Genomic DNA, 23,115 nt, shown 5'->3' with positions numbered 1-23,115 from the left:
TACATAGTGTGGCAGGCTGTGAAAGTTTCTCCTACTACTTCATGAGGAAATAGCAAAAAGGAAAAACACCAACAAAACAAACTCAGGAAAGGAAACTTTAAGAACATAAAGTGATAAAATATTTGGCTGAAATACCTGTGATATGAGGTTCTCCAATTTATCTTCTAACAAAAATCGCCAGTTACTGGAGGATGGGCTCGACCAGGTTTGGTTCCTCTGACTCTTTCTTCTGCAAGGCATCGTTGACTAGCTCCGAGGAGCCATTACACTTGAGTACACAGCAGGCACTAGCCTTAAACCGAGAAAATATTGTGTCGAGATATATTCCACTTGCATCCTCTGCCCATCTCTCAGCCTTTTCTGCTGCAGATGGACACTAGACAAAGCCCTCACAACAATCAGATGGCTTATAGTTGTTGGTAATTTTTTCACTTAATATCACCAATAATCTCCACAAGAACACAACCCATCCTTAAAATGATGGAAGCGGCTGCCATCTCTCACAATGATCTCCCGCTTAACAATCTTTGAAATGAATTTTGTGGCTGTGTGGCAATCATCACATACTCGGAGGTTTTTGAAGATCCTTATAGTTGCCCCACAAGGAGTACTGATAAGACCAAATGCAATTGCTAGCTTCTCACTGTGTTGGCTGAGAATGTGTTGCTTTAGCTCCTCCTCTACATCATGCAGCACAAAGTTAGTGTTAGGCTTGTATCCCACCCATTTCATCTGTGCTTCTAAATTCTCTAATACTGAATATATATTCTCGGATTCTGCATGTGATCTGTCCCCTACAAGGAAAACGTGAACCCTGCTTTTCACTACAGTCCAGCTACAACCTGGCAACTTTTTGAGTCCCCTATCTTTCATCATCAATCTCACTTTCGCTACATCTTCCCACCTGCCTTCCGCAGCATAAATATTTGACAAAAGCGTATATCTCCCAGAATTTTCTGGTTCCAACTTAAAAAGCTGCTCTGCTGCAAGTTTACCTAGCTCTCTGTTTCCATGAATTCTACAAGCACCAAGTAATGCTCCCCACATACTAGAATTTGGTTCACAAGTTGCTTTGTTGACAAACTCCTTGGCCTCTTCCAGGCGCCCAGCACGACCAAGAAGATCAATTATGCAAGCATAGTGCTCTGCTCTTGGTGCAATGCAGTAATCTTCATACATGCAATTAAAGTAGCGTAATCCTTCATCCACTAGGCCAGCATGGCTGCACGCAGAAAGGATCCCGATGAAGGTCACCTCATTAGGTTTCACACCTGTTCGTTGCAATTCCTCAAACATTTTAAGAGCCTCGTTACCAAATCCATGCTGAGCATATCCTGCAATCATGGCATTCCAAGAAACCACATCTCTGTTCAAAATTATGTCAAACATCAACCGAGCATCCTCTATCAATCCACATTTAGCATACATACTAATAAGAGCACTTCCCACAAAGCTATCTAACTGTATCCCCAATTTTATCATATACTCATGTAACTGCTTTCCCTCTTCCAGAGCAGCTAAGCCGGTGCATGCCCTCAAAAGACTCGTGAAGGTTGTAGGATCTGGCTTGACTCTGTCCCGAAGCATTTGCGAGAAGAATTTCAACGCATCCTCGCCCTGCTCAGTCTGTGCATATGCTGTAATCATTGAAGTCCAAGAAACAACGTTTCGGCTTGGCATTATATCAAACAACTGCCGAGCTTCCTCTACTCTCCCACATTGTGCATAGCCTGTTATAATAGAATTCCATGATGCAACATCCCGTTCAGGCATTTTGTCAAACAGATGTCGAGCATCTTCTATTCTGGAGTTCTGCGTATAACCAGCAAGCATAGCATTCCACGATACCACGTTTCTCTCAGGCATTTTGTCGAACATCTGGCGCGCATCCTCAAGCCTCCCACTCTGGCAATACCCCGCAACCATAGATGTCCACGAGTACACATCTCGCTCAGACATTTCATCAAACAATGCACAGGCGGTCTCCATCCTCCCTTTCCGAGCATACGCTGCAACGATTGCATTCCACGAGACCACATTTCGTTCAGGCATTATGTCAAACAATCGATGTGCATCCTCCAATCTCCCTTTCTGCAAATACGCAGACAACATTATATTCCACGAAATGATATTCCGTTCCGGCATTTTCTCGAACAAACAGCGCGCTTCTTCAATTTGTCCGCCGCGAACATACCCAGACAACATCGCAGTCCATGAGACCACATTTCGTTCGGGCATTTGGTCAAACAGTTGACGCGCATCCTCTATTCTACCATTCTGAACATATCCTGAAACCATGGCAGTCCACGACACTACGTCTCGTTCAGACATCTTGTCAAACACTTGGCGTGCATCCTGAATTTTACCATTCTTTGAGTGTTTTGTAATCATTGCATTGCAAGATCCCACGTTTACAATGTCAAATTTATAGCGATGGGAATTCGGTTTTCGTCTGTGCTGTGGATTAACAGCAATAGTACTGATTTTACAACAGTGTTGAATATGCAAGCGCTTGATCATTGTGATCTTTACATTAAACAATAAATCTTTTGCTGAATTATTTAATTAAGACAGACATTAAAATTGCCGAAAGATATTATTGGCTTCTAGATCAAAAAGCCACCCCGCTCCAGAAAAAATGATCATCATTTCAAAATTTGACAAATTAGTTTGAGGAAAGGGTTTTTTTTCACTGTAAGTAGAAGGATGGGTTTAGTTGGCTTTTGTTGATATGCTATATTGTGGAGAGAAGCTATATAGGTTATGCAATATTGTTTTTTTACAGACATGACAATGCTTGTAGTCTGTAGACTGTTATTTAGCTTAAGTCAAACGCTTTGAGGTGGGATTGGCATTAAGTTGCTTCACAGTCAGATTGGGAACTCGATCCAAGGGAAATTTTCTACTGAGTTGTTACTGATTTTCTAGTAAGTTGTTATTTGAGGTTTTTAGTTGTCTCTGCTACAGAGAGTCAGTTGGATTTGTATAAAACGTCATATCATGTTGATGCTTGTGCTAACTTTAACAAGGCGGTTATGTTCAAATAGAACGCTGAACAACATTTAATTTAAAATAAATAAATAAATACATAGAGGTTATTTAATGTTTATATAAAAATAAAGTTAGGGAGGTTATTTAATGTTTTTCTCAATATTATAATAGAGATGTAATATAATGTAATGTAAATATTTGAGCCACCTACCTAAGAATAAAAATAATTTTAGAAAAATAAAATAATAATAAAAATAAAAATGATTTATAGTATCACTCATGTGGAATATAGTTTATTTAAAGGGGAATTAAATTAGTCTAGATCCATCTTAATTCTAGATCTATCAAGTGTGGAGAGGGATCAAATCTTTTGACATGGAAACTTTTTTTAGAGTAAAAAGAGATTTGATCTCTCTTGGCACTTGGTAGATCTAAAATTAAGATGGATCTAGGCTAGTATTTTAATGCAATGTTTCATTGTCGACTTCCTATTTATGTGTTAATTTGTTATTATTGTAGCTTTTTTTGATAGCCTTTAAGTTAGATGTTGAAGAAAATATACCCTTTTTTTTGTGTAAAGTCTACCAAGTTCAAAGAATCTCGGAACATGGTATATGGTGTAGTATAGGAATATATTTAATCTTAAGACAATTTATCAAGATCATTGTTTTTTAAGTTTGAAAAGTTAGTATGAATGCGCCAAGAGGTGCTCTCCTACCCAGTGTCGTAGAGATGTTGTAATGTTTAACATTTTGACTAGGTCAATATAAAACAAAATTAAATTAAATCGTCTTAATTCAAGATCTATTAAGCACCTAGAAGGAACAAATCTCTCGTGGTGCAAACCTCTGTTTTGAGTGCAAAACTTGAGGAAATGTTTGCACCTCGAGAGATTTGGTCCTTCTCGATGCTTAATAGATCTGGAGTTAAGATGGATCTAGGTTAGTAATTAAGACAATCTACTTGAAGCATTGTTGTTAAACTGTAAAACCTAATAAGCTCCTCTGTTATACTGTAAAACCTAATAAGAATATATACCTCTGTCTTTGCAGGAGTCGAGGTTATTAACTATCCTTCGTTTAATTTATTTTTGATGATATCAATAGATCTCCTAAATAAAACTCAATAACAATTGTATCCAAACTAAGTTGTTATGAATATTTGAGAGACATATTTCAGTGAATTTTCATGCGGAGGTTAAAACTAATGGATGACACAGTCTAAACTGAACAACTCCAATAAATTTTAATGCAAACCAAAAAATATAAACAAAATGTAGAACTGCATGTACCGTATTTTATTTTTTTCGTGCTCGTTTTTCTCTTCACGCTCAAGAGTAAAATCTCAAACATATAAAATAAAATGAATAACATACAAAACAACCTAGAAAAATCTAACCTTTGAAGGCTATATAACAAAGTGAGAAAGGTTGTTTTTCCTATGTTTTACCTGGAAGAGATGCATCCACAGAGCTATAAAGTCATCTTGTAATGTGCCTTTATTGAGTGGTTTACTTTAACTAATTGAATATGATAATTGCTCAGGGTTATGATATTTGTTGTAGAAATTAAGATTTATTTCGATCTAGTTAAAAACTTGTATTGCAATGAATGTCTCACATTAGCGAAGAATACCTTTAAATAGGTTACATTAGAGAAGAATACCACGGGAAAAACCATGGGTTGATAAAACCTGGAGCCCAAAAACCTCCATCTATAAATTTACTATTTTATCTCAATTTTATTTTAATTATTAACTATTAATTTTTTATTTTATTTTATTTTCATTTAGTTAAATTTTATTTTTTAAATGTAATTTGACCATTAGAGAAGAATACCATGAGTAAAACCATGGGTTGTAAAAACCTGGAGCCCAAAAACCTCCATCCATAAATTTACTATTTTATCTCAATTTTATTAAAATTATTAATTATTAAAATTTTTTTATTTTTTTTTTATATAATTTGACCATTAGAGAAGAATACCTTGTGAAAAAATATGGGTTGAAAAAACCTAGAGCCCAAAAACTTCAGGTGAATTTACTATTTTATCTAAATTTTATTTTAATTATTAATTTTATTTTTTATTTATTTTATGTAATTTGACGAAGTAAAAATGTTACATAACATAATATTAGCCTAGATTCATCTTAACCCCAGATCTATCAAGCGTAAAGAGGGATCAAATCTCTTGAGGCGCAAACCTTTCCTCAAGTTTTGCACTAAAAAAAGAGTTTTGCACCTTGGGAGATTTGATCCCTCCCAGTGCTTGATAGATGTGGGGTTAAGATGGATCTATGTTGGTTATATAATACTATATAATATTTATATTTGTATTTATGTGTCCCTTTCTTATTCCCTCTCTCTATCTAACCCCCCCAAACATACACACACACTCTCCATATCTATCTATCTCTCTCCCTCCCTCTTCCTCTCCCCCTCTTTCTTCCCCTTCTCTCTCTCTCTTGATCTTCTATCCCTCTCTCTCTTCCCTCTTACTCTCCTATCTACCTCACTCTCTCTCCATCTCTCCACTGTCACTCCCTCTCTCTCTCTCCACCTTTCTCCCTATATGTCTTTCTTCTTCCCTCCCTCTCTCTCTCTCTATCATTCTCTCCCACCTCCCTCGGTCTCTCCCACCCCCATCTCTCTCTCTCTCTCTCTCCGCCCTCTAGCTTTGTCACTATCTCCCTCCCTCCCCTACCCCCCCTCTCTTTCTTAAATTTGATCTCATTATATTGTGTTTAAGAAAGTATATAAATTAAAAAAACTCAATTGGTTGTAAAATATTAAACCTATATTTTGGATCAATCATGTCAAAGAAAATACAATAATGAAAAACATAAAACAATCATGCACTATCTTTCCTCTATTATTGTTAGCCAATATGCTTGATCTCATCGCTTGGATCCTTAGTTAAGATGGATCTATGTTGATTCTTAATAATATTATTTATATTATATAAATTTCACATTTTTTTTAATGTGGTTCATAGACACTGAGTGACCGCTACATCCACAAGAAAATCCAGGTATATCAACCCGAAGGGAACTATCCGCCAACCAAACTAGTAAGGCCTAACCCCAAGAGCATTCAGGAGATTTGACCCCATGATATGCGAGGTACTTAGCAACGAGAACTTGACCAACTGAGCTACCCATTAGGGCTATTTCACACCTTTATATATAAAAGTATTCTCATTCTTTATTTTATTAAAACCTTGATTTAATTTCTATGGGAATCTTTGTAATAGTCATGAGGATAAAGGGTTTAGATATATCTCAAAAGTAATTATAAGTTGTTTCATATATTTTTTTCGGTCAAAAACACACATTATATTATCATAGCATAAGTGTCAACAAAATACATCACCACTGCAACAAAATACAGCGTCATAGGCTTAAGAGTTGGCACAAGCCTTGCTCTAAACAGTAAGAAGCCTGAAGAGAAGCCAAGACAATCGGTTTCTTTGGTTATTGTCGACACAAAAAGAGAAAAATTACATGTCTCAGAATTACACATTAAGGAGGGGGATTGGGAGGAGACGCGGGAGGCACAGCAAAGAGAGTAACACGTTCATGCATATGGTAATCAATGTGTTCCGCCCGAATCTCCAGGGCGCGGAGATGGTCATTTGTGCGTCGGTGTTGACATCAGAGACCTTCCATAGAGTCCAGGGTCTCATTTTGCATATGTTGGAGGTCATTGATATAAGCAACCAATTCGTTCCTGTCCTCGTACCTCTACTCCCTCAGTGTATCAATGTTGAGTTGTATGTTATTTAGTTGGGTTGCGATGGACTCCAAGGTGACCGGAGCTTCTATGTGGCCCGAGGAGCGGGCTGGAAACAGGGCCATATCCGCAGCAGAGTGGCGGCTCTCTGTCGACTCAGAGTCTGAGCTAGGCTCTCCATGTTTATTGGCGTTCATCCATACGTGGGTTGACACTCCCCCTACGGGCACACCCTCGCTATTGAGGCATACAACCAACACCAACACCATCGGTCGTACTGCCATGGGAAGCGTACTGCCTGACCAGAGAAACACACCACGAAATACTGAATTGACAATACTGAAATAAAACTCCACTTACTATACCAAAGTCGTTGGACAACATTATCCAATTAGGAAAGAGCTTGAAGTCCCGAGCACCAGCACCATAACCATGGGAAACAAAGAAGTAGGAAGGCACGCCACAAGTCCCAGGGTCCGTAGAACTCATATAGCCCCAGAGATGGCACTTGAAGTCGATCTCGCCATCAAAATGACGATCCAGTGAAGCTTCCTCGAACCAAATATAGAGCCGAACTACGGAAAAAATTGTGTTTTCTCCTGACCCATGCAACCCAGGCCCGAAACCAAACAATTCATCATGCCGAACAAAGAAATTTTCCCCTGGATCCCATGGCCATACTTGATGCAGGTGCCAATTCCCCTCCCAACCACATTTGACGATCTCGTCCTGTTCTGCTGCCCCAAGCCATAGCCTAAGCCAAGACACAAACAAACCACACCTTGTTCTCTCTCGGCACTCTCTCCTCATTGCCCAACGCCTGTGAATGACCTCCTGCATGCCCCAGTGCAGTATTAAACATAGCTCACGAGGAACGGGGAACGGGGTACGGGTTCCAAAGGCTATTCATTGCGTACGAGTGGCACGTGGAGGCCCCTCTGGCTCCACAATCCAAGGCACCGCCAACTAGCCCCCTAAATGATCACCCCCATCGGGGACTATTTTATATTATATTTAATTTCAAAAAATGTTATAAAATTAAATTAAAATACAATATTTATAAAATATTTTGATTGTGAAATAAGTAATGTTTTTTGGGCATGTGGTATTGATAAGCCACGGTATTGTAAGAAAGCCTATTACATGTTAATAATATCCACAATAAAGTGGGGGTTAATATCCATGGTTAAGAATCGTGTCATATTGTTATAAAATGTTACTTTATTTACTTTAAGAATCCGGATTTATATTACTTCTAACTTTTTATTTATTACTTTTAACTTTTTGTTTATTACTTTTAATGTTTTATTTATTTTTAATTGAGCCTACATATAAATGTTAAATATTTATTTTTATGTTAAATGTTAAACATTTACACCTACACATCTAACCCAATACTGAGCTCACATTGACATTAGATTAAATTTGTTAAATGTTAAATGCTAAACATTTACACTTGACATCTACCGCATACTAGGCTATAGAGCGTCTCTCGACGCACTAACATAACATATGTATACTTATGACCCCGACATTTAAAATGTATTCAAATATTTAACTCCTACACATCTCACATCTAATGCCTACACATCTAACATATAACACCTACACATCTACCCCATATTGGGTTGTAGCGCACCTCTTGATGCAGTTAAATTAAATGGGGTTTTCCCATGGTATTCTTCTCTAATGTAGCATATTTAAAGACTAATAATTAGACTAGCCTAGATCCATTTTAACTCCAGATCTACCAAGCATCTAAAGGGATCAAATCTTTTTCACTCTAAAAGAGATATGCACCTCGGGAGATTTCATACTTAAAGGCACTTGGTAGATCTAGACTGATATCTATTTTAAGTTAATTTTGTATAGTTTGATTTAACCTTTGAATATTAATATTAAATATAAAGTTTATGTTCTTAAAAAAATTGAATCGATGGACATGTTAGTGAAAAGTGAGTGAAAAGGTAATGGCACGTTAAACTCATTGTTAAGGTTTATTTTTCTATGAACAAAAAATTGGTGTTAGGTATAAGTTGAGGTGATTTTGATAGAATAGTCAATTAGAAATGGTTGTGATTAATGGTTTAAGCTTTAATAGAAAGTTAATTATGGTGAAAAAATAGCGCAACTATATAGATTAAAAACTGAGATAAAAATCAATACATAACAAACATCGAAACACTTATTTCATTATACATTCAACATTGCTAAAAAAAAAACATAAAAAAAAAAACTAAATTATAATTTTATTTTAAATTATTAATTATAAAAAGAATTAATATATAAGTTAAACATATTTAAAAAAATATGGAGCAAGATTCTTAACCATGGAGATTTACCCTTATTCTACTACGAAGATTTTTAATTTTTAAATAGGATTTGTTACAATACCATGGCTTATCAATACCACATGCCCAAAAAAACATAACTCACTTCATATGACACTGGTTCATATAACATTTTTTTAAGCATAAGTGTGTCTATTTTTGAATAAATCTTCTAGAATTGTAATTTAATTATCAATAATTATTAGGTGGATGGTAGAGATTTAACCTCCATGGAATATTCTAAAATATTTATAGTAGTATACACAAATCTAAGGTTGAGATTTATATTCAAAGTAGTTATGCTCTTTTTTCTCTTTTAGTTAAATTTATTAATTGAAAAAATGTCATATGAACAAGTGTCATATGAAGTGTGTTATGGTTTTATGGGCATGTGGTATTGAAAAATGATGGCATTTGCCCAGAGTATTGTAAAAATGTTTATTTACAAGTTGAGAATATCGATGGTAAAGTGGGGATAAATCGTCATAGTTAAGAATATTGTTCCATGTTTTTTCAAATGTATATAGATTTACCTTACGTATTAATTATTTTTATTATTTAACTTATTTTTATATATTAGCCACACGAGATGTATTGTAGTAAGTGCTTTGATACTTATTATGAATTGATACATATGAGAGTGTACTAGTCATTTAATTTATATGGCTAAACTAGTTTAATTAATCAATTTAATTAGAAGAGCAAAAAAAGTATAACTATTTGAAGATAAAGTTTAACTTTTGATTTGTGCATACTACTATAAATATTCTAGAATTTCTATGAAGGTTAAATCTCTACCATAATCTATCCACTTAATAATTATTGATAATTAAATTAAAATTATAAAAACTCTCTTCTAAATTAAACATACTTTTCTACATAAGTTAGATTATAATTCTAAAAATTCTATTCCAAATAAAATTATGTATCTACATAATTATAATACTTTTATTTTTTTAATACTTAAAATATTAAAATTTATTGAATTCAAAATTAAATTAATGTTTTTTTTTTTTTGTAAGCTAGTGCGGTACTCGATTTCCATTACTATAAAAACATTGGACAAATACATAATATGGACAGGTCATCGCCCGCCCTTAAGGGAAACCAGGCTAACCATCTGAAATGTTTGAAAGCCATCCAAAAACAAAAGATAATCAGTCTTTCTATCCATGCGATATAAACAGCTAAGCTTACTACTAAGTCAGAGTCCTTGTCTTTCAGCATATATATAAACAAAACAGGAAAGAACCAACCAGATTAAAAAATTGTTGCACTACTGCAAACATGGCTGTTAATACTGGGTCTACTGCAACGGAACCTCTTGCTCCTTCGTCGGCAACCTCTCCTTCTCCAGCTTAACCCCCAAACCGCCCGTCTGTAACAGCGCCACAATGTCATCCATTTTCTTTTCTTGCATCATAAGAATAATCTGAATATTTTTCAACTCTTTCTTCATGGTGGGAATGCCCTGAATCAACTCCGCCATCTCAAGAGCCACCTGTTCCATGGCTTTAGCTAGTAACCTCTTCATCCCCCAGTACACGTGCAACGACTGTTTGTAAAGTGACCGTCTGCCACGGGTATGCCCAGGATCAGGTAAGTATTGTTCCCAATCGCCCATCTCAGGCTCTGAATAACCCTGCAAAGCTTCATCTTCCATTTGTTCAATCATCGTGCGGATATCCGGATGAGTATCTGTGACATACGCAGCTTCTGCCTCCTGCAGTCGATGCCTGATATCCTTCTTGCCCCGTTTATATCGTCGGCCCTCAGTGGCAGCCCCCTCGCCAAGATCATCCAACTGAGTTGCGCTTCTACGTCCCCCACCACCACGACCTGCTGGGCGACCTCTCCCTCGCTGTGACCCTCTTCCTCGCATTACCCCACGACACCCTCGTTCAACATCACTCCACTCTTGACTGTCATCCTCACTATTCTCCACAGTACACATCGGTGGCCTCCGAATACCCACTTTCCCTTTCCCTCCGCCGCGAGGAGCAGCCTCTGCAGAAACCCTCGGCTTCTCCAATTCCTCATTCGAATCCCCCTGAATATCAATAAACGCCTTCTTCATGGTATCCCCCACAGGGCTTTTGCCCTTCTCCATGAAGTTGGTCGTTTGACTACGCGTAAGCCTACCTCCGCGCCCCTGATACTCCATCACCTTAAAGACGCCGGGCTGATAGAATTGAACTATGAAATGGCTATCAGTTATACAATGCAGAGGAAAGTTAAAGAGACTGCATGCAATGGTAGAGGACCCGAGATCCTGCCACCTTGCTAAACAAGCCCACCACGATCGATCTAAATCATTAATTGCTCTGCCTAAAACACCACCATCAAACAAGGATAATGGGGATACTTCGCCGTCATAATATGCACGTCGTCTTGGTACCCTAACCCAATGGCCGCTTGGGAATCACAATCTCCCTCTTGGTGGCATGCTCTCCTTAGTACTGTCATTAACCATATTAAATCGAAAGGCTGGATAATATGATCTTGTCTTGAATGCTCTGTCCTTCCGTCTACAAATTAACCTGCCCGTATGTGTGATGGCACCTGTGGGAGGTCGTTGTAACATCATATTCGATGGAGAGTGAAATCATTGCGTTGAGCGCCTCTGCCAGGCAACCGCATCAGCATGATCTTGATGCAGGATGTTATGTAAGTCATGCCAGCTGGGGTCATTTTGTACCGATGCCCAGCTGCAATCCATTCGTCTATTTGGCCCTCCACCCCCCCAATTAGCCAATAGGTCGGCTGCGCGGTTGCCATCCCGTAGCACATGAGTAATCAAAAGATATTCAACCCGACGTAGGAGGAGTTCAATATCCTGCAAAATCGCAGCTGTCCGCCAACTCTTTGACACAGAGGCCCAGCTCTTACCATTTCGTAACTTCTTTAACATATCAACAGTAATAAGTGAATCGCCCTCTATCTCTAAACCCATGTAACCCTGTCGAACTGCTATTCGGAGACCATGAAAAACCGCCCAGAGTTCCGCTTCATTGTTTGTCATCTCTCCGCCATCTTCAGCAAAAAGCCATCTTGTATGACCATTATGATCCCTGAACAGACCCCCAAAGCCTGCTTGCCCCGGGTTACCCTTAGACGCGCCATCGAAATTAAGCTTCAATCTTCTTTCACCAGGCATTCGGTAATGGTTGGGACTTAGTACTTCTCGCTTCAATTGGCGGTCAGGCCTGGGATAAAGCATTTGGAAATCCAAATTGAGTTGGAATATAATCCGCTGTTCCTCCGGAGTCAAACGCCAGTCCTCTTCATCCCAAGCTGCTGCCAAAACCGTTTCTTTCAAAGAGCAGCATATTTGCTCCCAAAGCTGTTGTGGCGGCCAAGAAGTATCCCGAAAAATTCGTCTATTCCTTTCTTTCCAGGTTGCCCAAATGAGAAAACCAGGAGCAAGGTTCCAAAGTCGTCTAACAACAGGGCTTTGGAAATTCCCTTTGCCCCAATGAAAGAGTGTATTTCGTATACTACCAGGATCCCTCCTTGTCCTGCCGAAAAGTACTCGGATCTCCTCCCAAAGACTTAAAGTATACATACAGTGATTCAGCAAATGTTCCTGGGTTTCGAAAGCTGCATTACAGAGATGACAGTGGGATGGACCTATCATACCTCTTTTTTGCATTTGATCCCAGGTGAGGATCCTCCCTCGACACACCAACCAAGCAAAGCAAGTAACCTTGGGCCACCATTTACAGCCCCAAAGTTGTTTCCAGTCAACCTGTTCCGCCGGTCTATCCTCCTTCGTATCCAAATAATATGCTTCCTTAACCGTAAACATTCCAACCATTGCCTTACCCCATCGCAGGATATCAGTGCCTTCTCGAATTTTAATTTTCCTCATTTCTATTATCCGATCAAAAGATTGACGTGCCTCTTGTCCAAGAGTATCCATCCATTCATCCGGTCGCCTCCATTCTCGCCATAGATCTGATTGGTACGTATGTTTCCAATAATCTTTAACGTAATACATCCCTCTTCTTTGCGCTATATCTTGTATATCTTGCAAACATGGTAATCTATTCAAAATGCTCCATTGTTGCCAACTATCCTCCCAAAAGCGGGCAGAGTTTCCATCACGGATTTCCCAAAAAGCATAGTCCTGCACTATAGCCTTATTTCGATTGGCAAAATCCCAAATCTGTGAACCCCTAGGGTGGTCCTGTACATGCAATCGTTCCATAGGGTGCTGAGGCATTCGATACTTATATTGCCATATTCGTTTCCAAACATCGTCTCCACCTTGAACCCACCGCCACCAGAGTTTTGCGCCAAGGATGTTATTGATAATTTCCGGGTCTCGCACACCCAGACCCCCTTCCTCTTTCCGCATACTTACCTTCTTCCATGATACCAGCGGCCATTTCCGCTGCTGTTTGGGACCACCCCATAAAAATTAAATTAATGTTACTTTATTGAATTCAAAATTAAATTAATGTTAATTATCAAACATATTATCGTAAGCTTATTATGAATTAGATTGTCTATTTAGATTTTAGATTAAGACTATATCTAATTGTTAAGTTTTTCCCATATGCCCCATTAAACCCACTACCCAACCTTAATTAGCAATAAGCATGTGACAAAGATGTAATTCAAACATTACATGTTGAGATAAACATTTAATTCAATTCTCCTTCATCATGGGTAAGGGAATTACCTTAATTGAGGCAATTTGTTTCTCTATGGGCAAAGTTAGAATTAGCAATAAGCATGTGACAAAGATGTAATTCAAACATTACATGTTGAGATAAACATTTAATTCAATTCTCCTTCATCATGGGTAAGGGAATTACCTTAATTGAGGCAATTTGTTTCTCTATGGGCAAAGTTAGAATTTGATGATGAGGAATGACATTATTTGAAATGTGGAAATAATTTTATAGGCAATTTAGTTAATATAAAATTAGTATAAATCTATTCAATATGTAATTCAATTCATTTATTTTTATTGTTCAATATATAATAAAAATTTCATAATTAGATGCCAATTAAATCTAAAAGTTAAATGGATGATTTGATTAGTTTCAAAAGCTTGCACACCCTTTATGTGATTTGTAAACTTCATAGATATTCTCATAAAGAGTTTCTAATATCAAACCTTAATGGTTTTTTTCTCCTTAGGAGGAAATGTCATTACAAATGCATAAGACATTATTTTATGTGAAGGGATTTATTTATGCTTGACTTTAACAATTATAGAGACATATTGTTAGCCTTCTTTAAACTAAGATTTCAATAAACATATTATATGTTTATATGGGTTTAAAGTTTCTCGTCTTTACGTTTTAGCTTGTAACTACGTGCAAACATATTATATGTTTATATGGGTTTAAAGTTTCTAGTCTTTACATTTTAGCTTGTAACTAGGTAATTTAAAAGTCATTGGATCATTGTGCTATGAATAGTGAGATTAGAGTTTATTTTTCGTCATTGTTATGGTGTTGACCATCTAGTCTCCTAGGAATATCTTTTAGATTCGAATTTGGGCTTCACATTTCTTTGTATAAATGATACGTTGGATCCTTTATTTTTATTGTTAGTTGCCTCTACTTCAATTTGGCAGAGAGTACAACCTTGATAACAACCACATTAATCAATCTATGTTTAAAATATTTAGAAATTATCGATTAACTAGGTGGGGAAAATTAAGAACTTGACATAATCAAAATTATTTGTTCATTCTATTTAATACAAACTTGACAGAGATATTGGTCGCCAGTCGAATACATATCAATGACTTCATCAATTATTTTGTAGTGTTGTATTTTGTACTTAAGGTTGCATATACTTTTTGTGCAATTGGTTTGCACCTTTTTATCTAACTTTCAAAGATTATTTAACTTAAATTTCAAAATTTGTTGTTTTTCATAATTTTAAAAACATTAATCATGACATCAAAATTGATATGTAAACTTGACCTAAATGCATAAATAAAATCATAATGTGTCATATTTGTCAGACAGTGGTAAAAATATATTTTCCCACATTTCATGTTTCAATGTCAAGCTCCAAAGTTTGAAGTCTCAACTAATTCACATGTAATGAAAAATGTCAATTTTATGGTATAGTGTGTCACCTCAGGCATCTCCAACTAGATATCAGGTTATTACATTTTGAAACATGTGGTAATAAGATGGCCCGATGGATTTTACACATTTCTCACCCAAATACACCAAACTATGGTTGATGATTTTTTTCTCAAGATTCTCAAGATTTGCAGTGTGAAGCTTTGTAATCGTTGGTTTGAATACATTTGGAGTATAGAATATGTTTTGGAGTTGTCTGCCTTCTCCATCATCATATTTTTCTGTGAAAGAATAGATTTGTTAAACATAGAGCAGTGTGATTCGAAAAGAGTCAATGTGGAAAATTGAGAGGTTTTGTTTGTAGTTTTGTGTCGACTTGTGCATTTCTTTTAGAAAATTTGCGAAGTTAAGGTGAAGGTGAAGTTCAATATTGTGGTAGCAGAGCAGGCATCATTTGAGACCATGAGGCCGATTTTGCACATATTGGAAGGTAAAGCTGGTTGTCACTCAAGTATGAAATTGTGCTACCCATTCACAACTTTTGTTTATTTTTCTCATTAATTGCAGTCCAAGGAGTAAGTATATCAACGAATTGTAGTATTTAAAGTGTCTAAAAATGTAAGGTGGGTTTTTAAATGTAATTTGGTAAAAGGACATGTTTCCTATATTTTTCATGCATGAACACCGCTAGTGGGTATTTTGTTGTTGGATTAGACGAACAACATTATTATTATTGGTTAACTTGGAATCAGAACTTGTTGTTGCGTTTATAGGCAACCAGTTCCAGAGGTTTTTCAAATTCAATGTAATTGGATTAATAGGTAAGCAACATGATGTTATCAATTACATGTTGCAAAAGTAGGGTCGTTGTATGAACATAGAAAGAGGTAGTTACAAGTTACAGGTTATACCAAGCTCAATGTATGAATCTCAGGTTTTCTCAAAACATGGCCAAGTACATTATCTGTTTGTTCTTTCTCAACAAAGGAGACTTCATTTTTTCTCAACAAATGAGACTTCATTTTCCCACTTGTAAGTTCAAGACGCCTTGACTCACATTGTTTAAGCATTCAGCCTTGTGTTTGTTTGATATAGAGGATGTTGTGAAGATCTAGTTTTATATATGTTATGTCCAGTTCCATTTTCATATATGTAATTTGAGTACCGAAAATGACAAAAGTGAGATGACCAAACTTTGATTAATCACGGTGGTCAGTTGGCTATCCCAAACTTGAGGGTTTCTACTATACTTTTTTTGTTGAAGTAATTCTTCACATTGTTGTAATTATTGTTGGCTTTGGCCACATATGGGTTTGAAGCCTGCCAACTACAAGGAGATTATATTCAAATCCCAACAACTTGTACTCTCGGCTTGGAGAGAATGAGCAATCTCGTTTCATTCTTGGTGACATTTACTCATTGATATAAGTTTGTCGAAGGTCAACTTTCTCCACTAAAAAAAAATCTAGATTGAATAGATAAAAAAATTCCTCCTTGTTCCCCAGTTATTATATAGAAAGGGCCTATTGCTTACTGAAATATTGACTCAGAACTCAAATAAACTAATTTGATACAAGACGTACTCAACACATCCCATTGGGGGGGGAAATTACAAATATAAAAGCACCTAAAATATAAATTTGTATTGATGCCACAAACACGAGAAGTAATGTAAAAATAAAAATTAATTACCTGTCCAGAAGTTGTCCTCGATTTTCTTGTACATTTCCCAAACCTTGTTATCCTTGACTGGAAACATACAAACTTATGAGGGTTTTCCATGAGAATGGTTTCTCTGTCTTGGTCTATGGGGTTTAGCTTTGTTAAACCTATGCTTCATTGGCTTTATTCAATCTTGTATTCTTGGGTTTTATTCAAACCCATCTCTTTGGGATTTTCTTCCTTGGCTCTAGTTCATATGCTCTATTTGATTCCTGAAGTTGCTAAATCCGAAGGGATATGAAAAGAGATGGTATGAAGTATTTGGGGGCTTCCTTGTAGCAAGGAGTGAGTGATCCAGCTTTAAACAAGAACGCAACAAATTACAGAGATAACCATAAACACAGATATGCAGCGGAAATAATACTTCATTTCATTAATGTAAAATACTGAAATATGCTTACAAACAGAAATGGAAATACACCAGCTAGGGCGATGGTAGCTTATCTCTGAGAAGAGATGTGGCGGCTACATGCCTCTGAACTAAACTACAATGAGGCTCAAGGGCCTTTTTATTATTGAACAATAAGAGAAAACCCTAAACAACCAAAACCCTAACCCGAGGAGATGTAACACCAAGAGTTTATGGGCCCCGTTGGGGTGAGTTGGACAACCAACTTCCCGGGGTCGTGACTTGGTCATATTATCTCCGTTTGACGCGCATGATAGCCCATTGGAAAGATCTCTCCGAGGACTACGACAAAAAAGACAATTTTAAACAAAAAATCATTAGTGGTAGATTTCCAAAAAAACGTCGTTTAGGGCCTCAAAACGGCTCCGAAAGTTTAGGACCCAAAAAACTGCTAAAAATAGTAAACTGTGCTACAATTAAGGAAACTGAAAAATTGAAAGAAGCAATGGTGGGGGTCCAAGTGGAATTGGCAGGTGGCCACCAATATCCACCTAGATCATTCCTCCCCACTTAGGAAGCAATGGTCCCCATTGCATTGAGTTCCTCCATGAGATGAGGAAACTTCTGCTGAACTTGGTTCCTGGTGAGCCACTTGCCCTGGTGAAGGAGTTGGCCTGCTTTGACAACTCGATACAGTTGGATATTCTACTGGCGAGTGTGCTTGATCTGTGTGTCCATGATTTGATCAGTTGCAGCGTGTTCCATGAAATCTGGATTTAACTCTGTGGGTGTGAGTTGTTCGGCAATGTCAGATGTGTCTAGTAATGGTGGAAAGTATGGCTGAAGGCGGTTCACATTGAACATTGAGTGCAGGCCAAGGAATGGGGGAATGCTAAGCTCAAATGCACTGTCTCCCACAGCCTTGGTAATGGTGTGATGACCATATCGGAGTGGTTTGAGTTTCCGATAGGCTCCGATAAGGTGTTCCTTTTGCAAATGCAACCAGACTTTGTCGCCCACCTAAAACTTGCGTGGCACCCGATGTTGATCATGTCGCTGCTTGTACTTGGTATTTGATTTCTCCAGAATGTCATGGACCTGTTGGCGAATATGTTGGATGTGCTCAATGAAGTTGTTTACCTTATCTGTTTCGGACTAGACATGAGTCGAATTTGCGTGAGTAGCTGCAAATGGCATGACCACATCAATGGGACATAGTGGCTAGAATCCCAAGCCCACCTGAAAAGGGTTGTGGCCAATCGAGCTATGGAGAGCCCGGTTGTAGCTGTGCTGAACATAGGGGAGGCTCTCGTCCCAAGTGTGTGGATGCTTTGAGTTGTACATGCGCAGAAGTGTACAATCATCCTGTTGACAACCTCTATCTGGCCATTAGTTTGAGGATGGAAGGCTGTGGACTTAGTGAGTTTGGTGTCCAGCATCGACTAGAGACTGGACCAAAATGTACTGAGGAACCTGCTGTCTCGATTTGAGATGATAGACTGTGGGATCCCAAAGTGTACCCACACTCGTTCAAAGAAGAGTTTAGCAGTGGATTCGGCTATGATATTCTTCTTGCAGGCCGCCATAATGGCCATCTTCGAGAACCTGTCGACGACCACAAAAACACAGTCATTTCCATGCTTAGTGGAAGGAAGGCTGACATGTAATCCATGGAGATGGATTCCCAAGGTCAACTAGGGGTAGGCAGCGGGGTATAGAGGCCTTTCTTCTTGATGGTCGGTTAGGAAATGGCGTAAGCAGTGCATGATCTGATGTACTTCCCAACATCCCGTCAAAGATTCAGCCAATAGAAATACTTATGCAGTACTGCCACCATTTTCTCGACCCCAAAATGCCCAGCAGCCTGACTGTAGTGTGCTTCCCAAATCATCTTGGCACACTCTCTTGAAGGAACACAAAGGTGACCCAAGTGGCATAACAGGGCATCCTGGAGGTGAAAATCTGGAACATGTTGACCCTCCAAGAGTGTCTAGTATGTGTGGCCGAATTTTGGGTTGCTTTTGTAGAGCAGTGGCCAATCAAAAGTCTCTTGCCCATAAGAGTTGAGCATGGTGGTTAACGCCATGATTGGTGGTCGACTGAGGCAATCTGCAACATTATTGGTGTTGCCCTTCTTATACTTGATATTCAAATGGAACTGTTGCAGGTATGTGGACCACTTCTAATGGCGATCATTTTGCAATTTCCCTTGGGTGTGTATGAACTGAAGGGGTCGGTGGTCTGTGTGGATGACAGTTTCCTTCCCCAAAATGAAATTCTTCCATTGTCGGCAGGCTTGCACAATGGAATACATCTCTTTGTCATAAGTGGGATACTTCCGGACTGTGTCTGAAAGTGTCTCACTATGATATGCCACTGGATTCCCATGTTGAGTAAGGACTACCCCAATAGCATAGTGAGAGGCATCTGTCTCGACCTCGAATGGTTGTTGCAAGTCTAGTAATGCGAGCATTGGTGCCGAGCAGAGGCGATCTTTCAACTCTGTGAATGCCTTCTGTTGAGATTCAGAACAAAATAATTTTGCTTTCACTCCTCCCTTGGTGACTTGACACAAGGGCCAAGTGATATGAGAAAATCCCAACACGAACCTGCGGTAGAAGTTGGCAAGGCCTAGAAAGCTGCGGAGCTCTTTCAGAGTGGTTGGAGATTGTTGGAAATAATACTGAGAGAGGGGGTGAATCAATTTTTGTAAATCAGTAAAATTTCATTTCCATAAGCATATTTGTATACACTACTTTAGCTAAGTGAACCAGCGTGTACACGCGACTGTTATTAAAGCAACCAACGTATATGTAGATAACTTTTGATTTACCCAATTTATCATGCATTAAACTTTAACCAGTATGTCAGATATTAATTAGATAGTGTAGTAAAAGCATAATAAAGCATTACACATAAGCATCACACATGAACACCAAGATATAAGGTGGAAACCCATTGTTGGTAAAAACCACATGCTGTTGTTGTCTCTGTCTTCTTTTAGTAATAAGAAAAATCTGTTTACAATTTTGTACTGGTGCAGACTTATACTAGTATGCAGGCTTCTACCTGCAGATGGCTGCAACCTTCTCTCATTTTCCAACTACTACTAGAAGGGAGCTACAACCCCCTAGCTCTTGTACTAGCCAATATGTTTACTAGTACGTAGGTGCCACCCTACAAGAAACTCCACTCTTCTACCAGGGACCATGTTTCATAAATTTTCAGACTGGATACTCCTGGAACACAACACCATAATCTGAAGGCCATGTTTCATCCAATTTTCATACTGGACCCATCAACAACATCATAGCTGCAATACAATCATCAAGTACATAAACCAATCACTGAAACTCCTGAATCTGATCATTCAGAATACTGTCACCAAAATACAGTCACCAGAATAGAACCCAGATCTCTGTAACAACAAACAAAACAACTGAAACATTCTTCACAAGGTATACGCTACTTCCCTGTGTCTAACCAGCGTGTGTACGCGCTTTTGTCAAAGCCAACCAGCGTATACATCTGTAAATGTTAATTCATAATTTTACAGCTATACCAAACTTCAATTATACCCAGATCATACCATTTACAAAATAATATATGCGTCAGTATTCAGATCTAGAATATACATGAGCAAAAACACATAATGATAGTTCATTTTACACCTTAAGATCCCGATCCATCATTAGATCTAATCCCTCATCATCCGCTAAGGTTCATCCTTGGTTCAGATCCAACAATGCACCATAACCCAATAACTTGCATACTAGATCTCACACTTCATCAAATATTCGATACTTGCACACCTTGGCCTAATGATCTTCTCCTCCTTTTATAGTTTTAGGCCTTTCTCAATACCATGGACCAAAACCACTTAGGACCAATACCTTGGACCAAATACCTAGGGTCAATACCTCGAACCAAATACCTTGGACCAAAACCATGGGTCAAAATACCTTGGACCAAATACCACGGACCAAAAGCTTAGTTTTCCAACATATACGTGCTTTTGCTTCTGTGAAAGTGCGTGTGTACGTATACACGACTTGTATACAGTGAACCTACGTGTATATGTAGCTTGGTCAAGGTGAACCTGTGTATACCTCTCTTTCTTCATTCTGTGTAGTCTGATCTGCAATTCTTTGTTGTTAACCTGTTGTATTGTGATCTTTCATCTGAGTGAGTTGCCATCAAGGACAACACCTTTATCATAATGCCAACAATCTCCCCCTTTGGACTTGATGGCAACAACAACACCAAGTCACTCTCCCCCTTTGACATCAAGGGAAAAGGGTCATGATCCCCCTGAGTACATGCTGAATTATCTGATATGCTGAAGTGTATTGATTGAGCTCCAATGATCGAGTCCGTGCTCCCCCTGAGCACAAGCAAAGTTTGCAAAAAGATTTTCTAAAGAATAACATGACTCTATACAGACCTTCCTGTCACCAATGACTCATACATACATCCATCTCCCAACCAAGTGGGGATATACCAAATTTGACTCATCCACCCAACCAAGTGGGGATATACCAATTGTTTATACATGACAAAAACAAGAAACATTACATCATCCATCCCATACATAGTGGGGTTACAAATTAGGTCGTTTCATGACCTTTACATTAAATGATATGCATGACATATATAACAGAGACCAAATATCTAAGACAAGACCATGATAGTCATCAACAACTATCATATGATCTGCACCATCAGCAGCATCTGTCAACAGCATCCAGACCAGCAACCTGTATATGTCCATCATTAGTTCCCAAAATATCATCAACCTGTGTCAAAGTATGTCGGCATATATCAACTCATCCTCTTGATCTCATCAAGATCAACTTGCTTCGTTCCCTTATCATAACCTTCCATGAATCAACTAAGCATATGTCATATCTCCAAGCGGTAGCACAAAATCATTCACATCATATCATATGTATGTGAAAACACCATAGACATCATTATCAAGAACTGCATGATCTTTCCACAAGAACCTTCATTATATCATCACTAGGGAACATCCCACATCATCAACCATGATAATCAACATATGTGAGTATCATCCTATCATCATAAAGTAAGAACTCATCATCATTGATTAGGTACCAAAGACTTCTAAACATAATGCCAACAATGCTTTATTAGAAGCATAGCATGTTCTCCCCCTGAACCTGTTCCACCTGTTCACTGTCAGATCTGATCATTGCATATGTCAGAAAGAGATATCAAAACATCATCATCAATCAGATATACATCAAGTTATCAACAACTTTATGAGGACCAATATATTTCCACATGTTATCAGCAGATTGTAACCATCATCAAACAGAGCAGATAATTGGCAGAACCATAGCAGACCCCTTTTTTTTGAGTCTGGCCCACTGCTTTTCCTCAAACCCACATATACGCGACTGTGCCCATAGAAACTCGCGTATAACAACCTTTCTCTGAAAAATAGGTTTTAACAGCAGGATGATGCAGCAACTAATCCTAGCTTTTGTCTGAGATATTCAAATGTCTCTTTGGGCAGTGGTTTAGTGAATATATCAGCAACCTGTTCTTTGGAGGGAACATACTCGAATTTGACCTTTTGTTCAAGCACTTGTTCACTTAGAAAATGATATTTGATGGGTATGTACTTGGTCTTAGAGTGCATGACTGGATTCTTTGAAATACTGATAACATTTGTATTATCACATAGGATGGAGATGGGTGGAGTACATGTGATCTGAATGTCTTGCAAGGTTTGCATCATCCAAAGTAGTTGTGTGCAGCAAGATGCAACAGCCACATATTCTACTTCAACTGTAGATAATGCAATTGAACTTTCTTTCTTGTTGAACCAAGACACTAACCTGGAATCCATATAGAATGCACCACCACTAGTGCTTTTTCTGTCATCAACACTTCCTGCCCAATCTGCAT

The 23,115-nt window shown here is 38.1% G+C and overlaps 1 pseudogene across 3 annotated transcripts in view; it reads right to left on the bottom strand.

Annotated features, from left to right (window-relative positions):
• The window catches only part of LOC149145990 (pentatricopeptide repeat-containing protein ELI1, chloroplastic pseudogene), a 49,652-nt pseudogene extending 46,652 nt beyond the window's left edge, over positions 1-3,000 (bottom strand). For all 3 annotated transcript variants that reach the window (XR_016264579.1, XR_016264581.1, XR_016264580.1), the window contains exon 1: positions 136-3,000. The product of XR_016264579.1 is annotated as a pentatricopeptide repeat-containing protein ELI1, chloroplastic pseudogene, transcript variant X1 (transcript). The remainder of the gene's footprint in view (positions 1-135) is intronic.
• Between the last annotated feature and the right edge of the window lie 20,115 nt (positions 3,001-23,115).

Source organism: Pinus tabuliformis, chromosome X (assembly GCF_031772625.1).
Source record: "Pinus tabuliformis cultivar Carrire ecotype Pingquan chromosome X, CPIR1, whole genome shotgun sequence".
In the NCBI taxonomy this organism is placed as follows: domain Eukaryota; kingdom Viridiplantae; phylum Streptophyta; class Pinopsida; order Pinales; family Pinaceae; genus Pinus; species Pinus tabuliformis.
The sequence above is the reverse complement of the archived record's forward strand: the minus strand, read 5'-3'. Positions and strand labels throughout refer to the sequence as shown.